The sequence below is a fragment of the Rhinoderma darwinii genome, chromosome 10, assembly GCF_050947455.1.
Source record: "Rhinoderma darwinii isolate aRhiDar2 chromosome 10, aRhiDar2.hap1, whole genome shotgun sequence".
Classification (NCBI taxonomy): Eukaryota; Metazoa; Chordata; class Amphibia; order Anura; family Rhinodermatidae; genus Rhinoderma; species Rhinoderma darwinii.
In genome coordinates, this window is record NC_134696.1 from 113,434 (window position 1) to 124,571 (window position 11,138).

Below are 11,138 nucleotides of genomic sequence, written 5' to 3' on the forward strand. Positions count from 1 at the left end.
AACGGCTCCGGTGTACACAGTGCAATGATACAAAGGAACGGAGGAGACCACTCTGTGAAAGGTAAAGATGTACTGAAGGTCAAGTAAAGTCTGTATCATCCCCAGCATGTCAGAGGACTGTGGGGAACTCAATCCCTGCCACCCTTGGGGAAATGAAAACAAAGAATCACAATGTACAGCACAGAACACACTGTCAAAACAAAACATCATCCTCCCTATATCCTGCAATATAGAATTAACCAGGGAAGAGGAGGAAATATAGGATGAAGCAGGGAAGGAGGGGGGATAAAGGATGAAGCAGGGAAGGAGGGGGGATATAGGATGAAGGAGGGGGGATATAGGATGAAGCAGGGAAGGAGGGGGGATAAAGGATGAAGCAGGGAAGGGGGGATATAGGATGAAGCAGGGAAGGTGGGGGGTATAGGATGAAGCAGGGAAGGAGGGGGGATATAGGATGAAGCAGGGAAGGAGGGGGTGTATAGGATGAAGCAGGGAAGGGGGGGATATAGGATGAAGCAGGGAAGGAGGGGGGATATAGGATGAAGCAGGGAAGGAGGGGGGATATAGGATGAAGCAGGGAAGGTGGGGGGTATAGGATGAAGCAGGGAAGGAGGGGGATATAGGATGAAGCAGGGAAGGAGGGGGGATATAGGATGAAGCAGGGAAGGAGGGGGATATAGGATGAAGCAGGGAAGGAGGGGGGATATAGGATGAAGCAGGGAAGGACGGGGGGTATAGGATGAAGCAGGGAAGGGGGGGATATAGGATGAAGCAGGGAAGGAGGGGGGATATAGGATGAAGCAGGGAAGGGGGGGATATAGGATAAAGCAGGGAAGGAAGGGGTATATAGGATGAAGCAGGGAAGGAGGGGGGGTATAGGATGAAGCAGGGAAGGAGGGGGGGTATAGGATGAAGCAGGGAAGGGGGGGGGGTATAGGATGAAGCAGGGAAGGGGGGGATATAGGATGAAGCAGGGAAGGAGGGGGGATATAGGATGAAGCAGGGAAGGGGGGGATATAGGATAAAGCAGGGAAGGAGGGGGTATATAGGATAAAGCAGGGAAGGAGAGGGGATATAGGATGAAGCAGGGAAGGAGGGGGGTATAGGATGAAGCAGGGAAGGGGGGGATATAGGATGAAGCAGGGAAGGAGGGGGGATATAGGATGAAGCAGGGAAGGGGGGGATATAGGATAAAGCAGGGAAGGAGGGGGGATATAGGATGAAGCAGGGAAGGAGGGGGGTATAGGATGAAGCAGGGAAGGAGGGGGGATATAGGATGAAGCAGGGAAGGAGGGGGGATATAGGATGAAGCAGGGAAGGAGGGGGGATATAGGATGAAGCAGGGAAGGAGGGGGGTATAGGATGAAGCAGGGAAGGAGGGGGGATATAGGATGAAGCAGGGAAGGAGGGGGGATATAGGATGAAGCAGGGAAGGAGGGGGGATATAGGATGAAGCAGGGAAGGAGGGGGGATATAGGATGAAGCAGGGAAGGAGGGGGGATATAGGATGAAGCAGGGAAGGGGGGGGGATATAGGATGAAGCAGGGAAGGAGGGGGGATATAGGATGAAGCAGGGAAGGAGGGGGGATATAGGATGAAGCAGGGAAGGAGGGGGGGTATAGGATGAAGCAGGGAAGGAGGGGGATATAGGATGAAGCAGGGAAGGAGGGGGGATATAGGATGAAGCAGGGAAGGAGGGGGGATATAGGATGAAGCAGGGAAGGAGGGGGGGTATAGGATGAAGCAGGGAAGGAGGGGGATATAGGATGAAGCAGGGAAGGAGGGGGGATATAGGATGAAGCAGGGAAGGAGGGGGGATATAGGATGAAGCAGGGAAGGAGGGGGATATAGGATGAAGCAGGGAAGGAGGGGGGATATAGGATGAAGCAGGGAAGGAGGGGGGATATAGGATGAAGCAGGGAAGGAGGGGATATAGGATGAAGCAGGGAAGGAGGGGGGATATAGGATGAAGCAGGGAAGGAGGGGGGATATAGGATGAAGCAGGGAAGGAGGGGATATAGGATGAAGCAGGGAAGGAGGGGGGATATAGGATGAAGCAGGGAAGGAGGGGGGATATAGGATGAAGCAGGGAAGGAGGGGGGATATAGGATGAAGGAGGGGGGATATAGGATGAAGCAGGGAAGGAGGGGGGATATAGGATGAAGCAGGGAAGGAGGGGGGATATAGGATGAAGCAGGGAAGGAGGGGGGATATAGGATGAAGGAGGGGGGATATAGGATGAAGCAGGGAAGGAGGGGGGGTATAGGATGAAGCAGGGAAGGAGGGGGATATAGGATGAAGCAGGGAAGGAGGGGGGATATAGGATGAAGCAGGTAAGGAGGGGGGATATAGGATGAAGCAGGGAAGGAGGGGGATATAGGATGAAGCAGGGAAGGAGGGGGGATATAGGATGAAGCAGGGAAGGAGGGGGGATATAGGATGAAGCAGGGAAGGAGGGGATATAGGATGAAGCAGGGAAGGAGGGGGGATATAGGATGAAGCAGGGAAGGAGGGGGGTATAGGATGAAGCAGGGAAGGAGGGGGGATATAGGATGAAGCAGGGAAGGAGGGGGGATATAGGATGAAGGAGGGGGGATATAGGATGAAGCAGGGAAGGGGGGGGATATAGGATGAAGCAGGGAAGGAGGGGGGATATAGGATGAAGCAGGGAAGGAGGGGGGATATAGGATGAAGCAGGGAAGGAGGGGGGATATAGGATGAAGCAGGGAAGGAGGGGGGATATAGGATGAAGCAGGGAAGGGGGGGATATAGGATGAAGCAGGGAAGGAGGGGGGATATAGGATGAAGCAGGGAAGGTGGGGGGGTATAGGATGAAGCAGGGAAGGAGGGGGGATATAGGATGAAGCAGGGAAGGAGGGGGGGTATAGGATGAAGCAGGGAAGGGGGGGATATAGGATGAAGCAGGGAAGGAGGGGGGATATAGGATGAAGCAGGGAAGGAGGGGGGATATAGGATGAAGCAGGGAAGGTGGGGGGATATAGGATGAAGCAGGGAAGGGGGGGATATAGGATGAAGCAGGGAAGGAGGGGGGATATAGGATGAAGCAGGGAAGGAGGGGGGGTATAGGATGAAGCAGGGAAGGGGGGGATATAGGATGAAGCAGGGAAGGAGGGGGGATATAGGATGAAGCAGGGAAGGGGGGGATATAGGATAAAGCAGGGAAGGAGGGGGTATATAGGATGAAGCAGGGAAGGAGGGGGGGTATAGGATGAAGCAGGGAAGGAGGGGGGGTATAGGATGAAGCAGGGAAGGGGGGGTATAGGATGAAGCAGGGAAGGGGGGGATATAGGATGAAGGAGGGGGGATATAGGATGAAGCAGGGAAGGGGGGGATATAGGATAAAGCAGGGAAGGAGGGGGTATATAGGATAAAGCAGGGAAGGAGGGGGGATATAGGATGAAGCAGGGAAGGAGGGGGGGGTATAGGATGAAGCAGGGAGGGGGGGAAATAGGATGAAGCAGGGAAGGAGGGGGGATATAGGATGAAGCAGGGAAGGGGGGGATATAGGATAAAGCAGGGAAGGAGGGGGATATAGGATGAAGCAGGGAAGGGGGGGATATAGGATGAAGCAGGGAAGGAGGGGGGATATAGGATGAAGCAGGGAAGGAGGGGGATATAGGATGAAGCAGGGAAGGAGGGGGGATATAGGATGAAGCAGGGAAGGAGGGGGGATATAGGATGAAGCAGGGAAGGAGGGGATATAGGATGAAGCAGGGAAGGAGGGGGGATATTGGATGAAGCAGGGAAGGAGGGGGGTATAGGATGAAGCAGGGAAGGAGGGGGGATATAGGATGAAGGAGGGGGGATATAGGATGAAGCAGGGAAGGAGGGGGGATATAGGATGAAGCAGGGAAGGAGGGGATATAGGATGAAGCAGGGAAGGAGGGGGGATATTGGATGAAGCAGGGAAGGAGGGGGGTATAGGATGAAGCAGGGAAGGAGGGGGGATATAGGATGAAGGAGGGGGGATATAGGATGAAGCAGGGAAGGGGGGGATATAGGATGAAGCAGGGAAGGAGGGGGGATATAGGATGAAGCAGGGAAGGAGGAGGGATATAGGATGAAGCAGGGAAGGAGGGGGGATATAGGATGAAGCAGGGAAGGGGGGGATATAGGATGAAGCAGGGAAGGAGGGGGATATAGGATGAAGCAGGGAAGGTGGGGGGGTATAGGATGAAGCAGGGAAGGAGGGGGGATATAGGATGAAGCAGGGAAGGAGGGGGGGTATAGGATGAAGCAGGGAAGGGGGGGATATAGGATGAAGCAGGGAAGGAGGGGGGATATAGGATGAAGCAGGGAAGGAGGGGGGATATAGGATGAAGCAGGGAAGGTGGGGGGTATAGGATGAAGCAGGGAAGGAGGGGGGATATAGGATGAAGCAGGGAAGGAGGGGGGGTATATGATGAAGCAGGGAAGGGGGGGATATAGGATGAAGCAGGGAAGGAGGGGGGATATAGGATGAAGCAGGGAAGGGGGGGATATAGGATAAAGCAGGGAAGGAGGGGGTATATAGGATGAAGCAGGGAAGGAGGGGGGGTATAGGATGAAGCAGGGAAGGAGGGGGGTATAGGATGAAGCAGGGAAGGGGGGGGTATAGGATGAAGCAGGGAAGGGGGGATATAGGATGAAGCAGGGAAGGAGGGGGGATATAGGATGAAGCAGGGAAGGGGGGGATATAGGATAAAGCAGGGAAGGAGGGGGTATATAGGATAAAGCAGGGAAGGAGGGGGGATATAGGATGAAGCAGGGAAGGAGGGGGGGTATAGGATGAAGCAGGGAAGGGGGGGATATAGGATGAAGCAGGGAAGGAGGGGGGATATAGGATGAAGCAGGGAAGGGGGGGATATAGGATAAAGCAGGGAAGGAGGGGGATATAGGATGAAGCAGGGAAGGAGGGGATATAGGATGAAGCAGGGAAGGAGGGGGGATATAGGATGAAACAGGGAAGGGGGGGATATAGGATAAAGCAGGGAAGGAGGGGGTATATAGGATGAAGCAGGGAAGGAGGGGGGATATAGGATGAAGCAGGGAAGGGGGGGGATATAGGATGAAGCAGGGAAGGGGGGATATAGGATGAAGCAGGGAAGGAGGGGGGATATAGGATGAAGCAGGGAAGGAGGGGGGATATAGGATGAAGCAGGGAAGGTGGGGGGGTATAGGATGAAGCAGGGAAGGAGGGGGGATATAGGATGAAGCAGGGAAGGAGGGGGGGTATAGGATGAAGCAGGGAAGGGGGGGATATAGGATGAAGCAGGGAAGGAGGGGGATATAGGATGAAGCAGGGAAGGAGGGGGATATAGGATGAAGCAGGGAAGGTGGGGGGGTATAGGATGAAGCAGGGAAGGAGGGGGGATATAGGATGAAGCAGGGAAGGAGGGGGGGTATAGGATGAAGCAGGGAAGGGGGGGATATAGGATGAAGCAGGGAAGGAGGGGGGATATAGGATGAAGCAGGGAAGGAGGGGGATATAGGATGAAGCAGGGAAGGGGGGGATATAGGATGAAGCAGGGAAGGAGGGGGGATATAGGATGAAGCAGGGAAGGAGGGGGGATATAGGATGAAGCAGGGAAGGGGGGGATATAGGATAAAGCAGGGAAGGAGGGGGGATATAGGATGAAGCAGGGAAGGAGGGGGGATATAGGATGAAGCAGGGAAGGAGGGGGGATATAGGATGAAGCAGGGAAGGAGGGGGATATAGGATGAAGCAGGGAAGGGGGGGATATAGGATGAAGCAGGGAAGGAGGGGGGATATAGGATGAAGCAGGGAAGGAGGGGGATATAGGATGAAGCAGGGAAGGGGGGGATATAGGATGAAGCAGGGAAGGAGGGGGGATATAGGATGAAGGAGGGGGGATATAGGATGAAGCAGGGAAGGAGGGGGGATATAGGATGAAGCAGGGAAGGAGGGGGATATAGGATGAAGCAGGGAAGGAGGGGGGGTATAGGATGAAGCAGGGAAGGAGGGGGGATATAGGATGAAGCAGGGAAGGAGGGGGGATATAGGATGAAGGAGGGGGGATATAGGATGAAGCAGGGAAGGAGGGGGGATATAGGATGAAGCAGGGAAGGAGGGGGGATATAGGATGAAGCAGGGAAGGGGGGGATATAGGATGAAGCAGGGAAGGAGGGGGGATATAGGATGAAGCAGGGAAGGAGGGGGGATATAGGATGAAGCAGGGAAGGAGGGGGGGTATAGGATGAAGCAGGGAAGGAGGGGGGATATAGGATGAAGCAGGGAAGGAGGGGGGGTATAGGATGAAGCAGGGAAGGGGGGATATAGGATGAAGCAGGGAAGGAGGGGGGATATAGGATGAAGCAGGGAAGGAGGGGGGATATAGGATGTAGCAGGGAAGGGGGGGATATAGGATGAAGCAGGGAAGGAGGGGGGATATAGGATGAAGCAGGGAAGGAGGGGGGATATAGGATGAAGCAGGGAAGGGGGGATATAGGATGAAGCAGGGAAGGAGGGGGGATATAGGATGAAGCAGGGAAGGAGGGGGGATATAGGATGAAGCAGGGAAGGGGGGGATATAGGATGAAGCAGGGAAGGAGGGGGGATATAGGATGAAGCAGGGAAGGAGGGGGGATATAGGATGAAGCAGGGAAGGGGGGGATATAGGATGAAGCAGGGAAGGAGGGGGGATATAGGATGAAGCAGGGAAGGAGGGGGGATATAGGATGAAGCAGGGAAGGTGGGGGGGTATAGGATGAAGCAGGGAAGGAGGGGGGATATAGGATGAAGCAGGGAAGGAGGGGGGGTGTAGGATGAAGCAGGGAAGGGGGGATATAGGATGAAGCAGGGAAGGAGGGGGGATATAGGATGAAGCAGGGAAGGAGGGGGATATAGGATGAAGCAGGGAAGGGGGGGATATAGGATGAAGGAGGGGGGATATAGGATGAAGCAGGGAAGGAGGGGGGATATAGGATGAAGCAGGGAAGGGGGGGATATAGGATAAAGCAGGGAAGGAGGGGGGATATAGGATGAAGCAGGGAAGGAGGGGGGATATAGGATGAAGCAGGGAAGAGTGGGGATATAGGATGAAGCAGGGAAGGAGGGGGGATATAGGATGAAGCAGGGAAGGAGGGGGGATATAGGATGAAGCAGGGAAGGGGGGGGATATAGGATGAAGCAGGGAAGGAGGGGGGATATAGGATGAAGGAGGGGGATATAGGATGAAGCAGGGAAGGAGGGGGGATATAGGATGAAGCAGGGAAGGAGGGGGGATATAGGATGAAGCAGGAAGGAGGGGGGATATAGGATGAAGCAGGGAAGGAGGGGGGATATAGGATGAAGCAGGAAGGAGGGGGATATAGGATGAAGCAGGGAAGGGGGGGATATGGATGAAGCAGGGAAGGAGGGGGGATATAGGATGAAGCAGGGAAGGAGGGGGATATAGGATGAAGCAGGGAAGGGGGGGATATAGGATGAAGCAGGGAAGGAGGGGGGATATAGGATGAAGGAGGGGGGATATAGGATGAAGCAGGGAAGGAGGGGGGATATAGGATGAAGCAGGGAAGGAGGGGGATATAGGATGAAGCAGGGAAGGAGGGGGGTATAGGATGAAGCAGGGAAGGAGGGGGGATATAGGATGAAGCAGGGAAGGAGGGGGGATATAGGATGAAGGAGGGGGGATATAGGATGAAGCAGGGAAGGAGGGGGGATATAGGATGAAGCAGGGAAGGAGGGGGGATATAGGATGAAGCAGGGAAGGGGGGGATATAGGATGAAGCAGGGAAGGAGGGGGGATATAGGATGAAGCAGGGAAGGAGGGGGGATATAGGATGAAGCAGGGAAGGAGGGGGGTATAGGATGAAGCAGGGAAGGGGGGGATATAGGATGAAGCAGGGAAGGAGGGGGGGTATAGGATGAAGGCAGGGAAGGGGGGATATAGGATGAAGCAGGGAAGGAGGGGGGATATAGGATGAAGCAGGGAAGGAGGGGGGATATAGGATGTAGCAGGGAAGGGGGGGATATAGGATGAAGCAGGGAAGGAGGGGGGATATAGGATGAAGCAGGGAAGGAGGGGGGATATAGGATGAAGCAGGGAAGGGGGGATATAGGATGAAGCAGGGAAGGAGGGGGATATAGGATGAAGCAGGGAAGGAGGGGGGGATATAGGATGAAGCAGGGAAGGGGGGGATATAGGATGAAGCAGGGAAGGAGGGGGGATATAGGATGAAGCAGGGAAGGAGGGGGGATATAGGATGAAGCAGGGAAGGGGGGGATATAGGATGAAGCAGGGAAGGAGGGGGATATAGGATGAAGCAGGGAAGGAGGGGGGATATAGGATGAAGCAGGGAAGGTGGGGGGGTATAGGATGAAGCAGGGAAGGAGGGGGATATAGGATGAAGCAGGGAAGGAGGGGGGGTGTAGGATGAAGCAGGGAAGGGGGGATATAGGATGAAGCAGGGAAGGAGGGGGGATATAGGATGAAGCAGGGAAGGAGGGGGATATAGGATGAAGCAGGGAAGGGGGGATATAGGATGAAGGAGGGGGGATATAGGATGAAGCAGGGAAGGAGGGGGGATATAGGATGAAGCAGGGAAGGGGGGGATATAGGATAAAGCAGGGAAGGAGGGGGGATATAGGATGAAGCAGGGAAGGAGGGGGGATATAGGATGAAGCAGGGAAGAGTGGGGATATAGGATGAAGCAGGGAAGGAGGGGGGATATAGGATGAAGCAGGGAAGGAGGGGGGATATAGGATGAAGCAGGGAAGGGGGGGGATATAGGATGAAGCAGGGAAGGAGGGGGGATATAGGATGAAGGAGGGGGATATAGGATGAAGCAGGGAAGGAGGGGGGATATAGGATGAAGCAGGGAAGGAGGGGGGATATAGGATGAAGCAGGGAAGGGGGGGATATAGGATGAAGCAGGGAAGGAGGGGGGATATAGGATGAAGCAGGGAAGGGGGGGGGGATATAGGATGAAGCAGGGAAGGAGGGGGGATATAGGATGAAGGAGGGGGAATATAGGATGAAGCAGGGAAGAAGGGGGGATATAGGATGAAGCAGGGAAGGAGGGGGATATAGGATGAAGCAGGGAAGGAGGGGGGTATAGGATGAAGCAGGGAAGGAGGGGGGATATAGGATGAAGCAGGGAAGGAGGGGGGGATATAGGATGAAGCAGGGAAGGAGGGGGGATATAGGATGAAGCAGGGAAGGTGGGGGGGTATAGGATGAAGCAGGGAAGGAGGGGGGATATAGGATGAAGCAGGGAAGGAGGGGGGGGGTATAGGATGAAGCAGGGAAGGGGGGGATATAGGATGAAGCAGGGAAGGAGGGGGGATATAGGATGAAGCAGGGAAGGAGGGGGGATATAGGATGAAGCAGGGAAGGTGGGGGGATATAGGATGAAGCAGGGAAGGGGGGGATATAGGATGAAGCAGGGAAGGAGGGGGGATATAGGATGAAGCAGGGAAGGAGGGGGGGTATAGGATGAAGCAGGGAAGGGGGGGATATAGGATGAAGCAGGGAAGGAGGGGGGATATAGGATGAAGCAGGGAAGGGGGGGATATAGGATAAAGCAGGGAAGGAGGGGGTATATAGGATGAAGCAGGGAAGGAGGGGGGGTATAGGATGAAGCAGGGAAGGAGGGGGGGTATAGGATGAAGCAGGGAAGGGGGGGTATAGGATGAAGCAGGGAAGGGGGGGATATAGGATGAAGGAGGGGGGATATAGGATGAAGCAGGGAAGGGGGGGATATAGGATAAAGCAGGGAAGGAGGGGGTATATAGGATAAAGCAGGGAAGGAGGGGGGATATAGGATGAAGCAGGGAAGGAGGGGGGGTATAGGATGAAGCAGGGAGGGGGGGAAATAGGATGAAGCAGGGAAGGAGGGGGGATATAGGATGAAGCAGGGAAGGGGGGGATATAGGATAAAGCAGGGAAGGAGGGGGATATAGGATGAAGCAGGGAAGGGGGGGATATAGGATGAAGCAGGGAAGGAGGGGGGATATAGGATGAAGCAGGGAAGGAGGGGGATATAGGATGAAGCAGGGAAGGAGGGGGGATATAGGATGAAGCAGGGAAGGAGGGGGGATATAGGATGAAGCAGGGAAGGAGGGGATATAGGATGAAGCAGGGAAGGAGGGGGGATATTGGATGAAGCAGGGAAGGAGGGGGGTATAGGATGAAGCAGGGAAGGAGGGGGGATATAGGATGAAGGAGGGGGGATATAGGATGAAGCAGGGAAGGAGGGGGGATATAGGATGAAGCAGGGAAGGAGGGGGATATAGGATGAAGCAGGGAAGGAGGGGGGATATTGGATGAAGCAGGGAAGGAGGGGGGTATAGGATGAAGCAGGGAAGGAGGGGGGATATAGGATGAAGGAGGGGGGATATAGGATGAAGCAGGGAAGGGGGGGGATATAGGATGAAGCAGGGAAGGAGGGGGGATATAGGATGAAGCAGGGAAGGAGGAGGGATATAGGATGAAGCAGGGAAGGAGGGGGGATATAGGATGAAGCAGGGAAGGGGGGGATATAGGATGAAGCAGGGAAGGAGGGGGATATAGGATGAAGCAGGGAAGGTGGGGGGGGTATAGGATGAAGCAGGGAAGGAGGGGGGATATAGGATGAAGCAGGGAAGGAGGGGGGGTATAGGATGAAGCAGGGAAGGGGGGGATATAGGATGAAGCAGGGAAGGAGGGGGGATATAGGATGAAGCAGGGAAGGAGGGGGGATATAGGATGAAGCAGGGAAGGTGGGGGGGTATAGGATGAAGCAGGGAAGGAGGGGGGATATAGGATGAAGCAGGGAAGGAGGGGGGGTATATGATGAAGCAGGGAAGGGGGGGGATATAGGATGAAGCAGGGAAGGAGGGGGGATATAGGATGAAGCAGGGAAGGGGGGGATATAGGATAAAGCAGGGAAGGAGGGGGTATATAGGATGAAGCAGGGAAGGAGGGGGGGTATAGGATGAAGCAGGGAAGGAGGGGGGTATAGGATGAAGCAGGGAAGGGGGGGGTATAGGATGAAGCAGGGAAGGGGGGGATATAGGATGAAGCAGGGAAGGAGGGGGGATATAGGATGAAGCAGGGAAGGGGGGGATATAGGATAAAGCAGGGAAGGAGGGGGTATATAGGATAAAGCAGGGAAGGAGGGGGGATATAGGATGA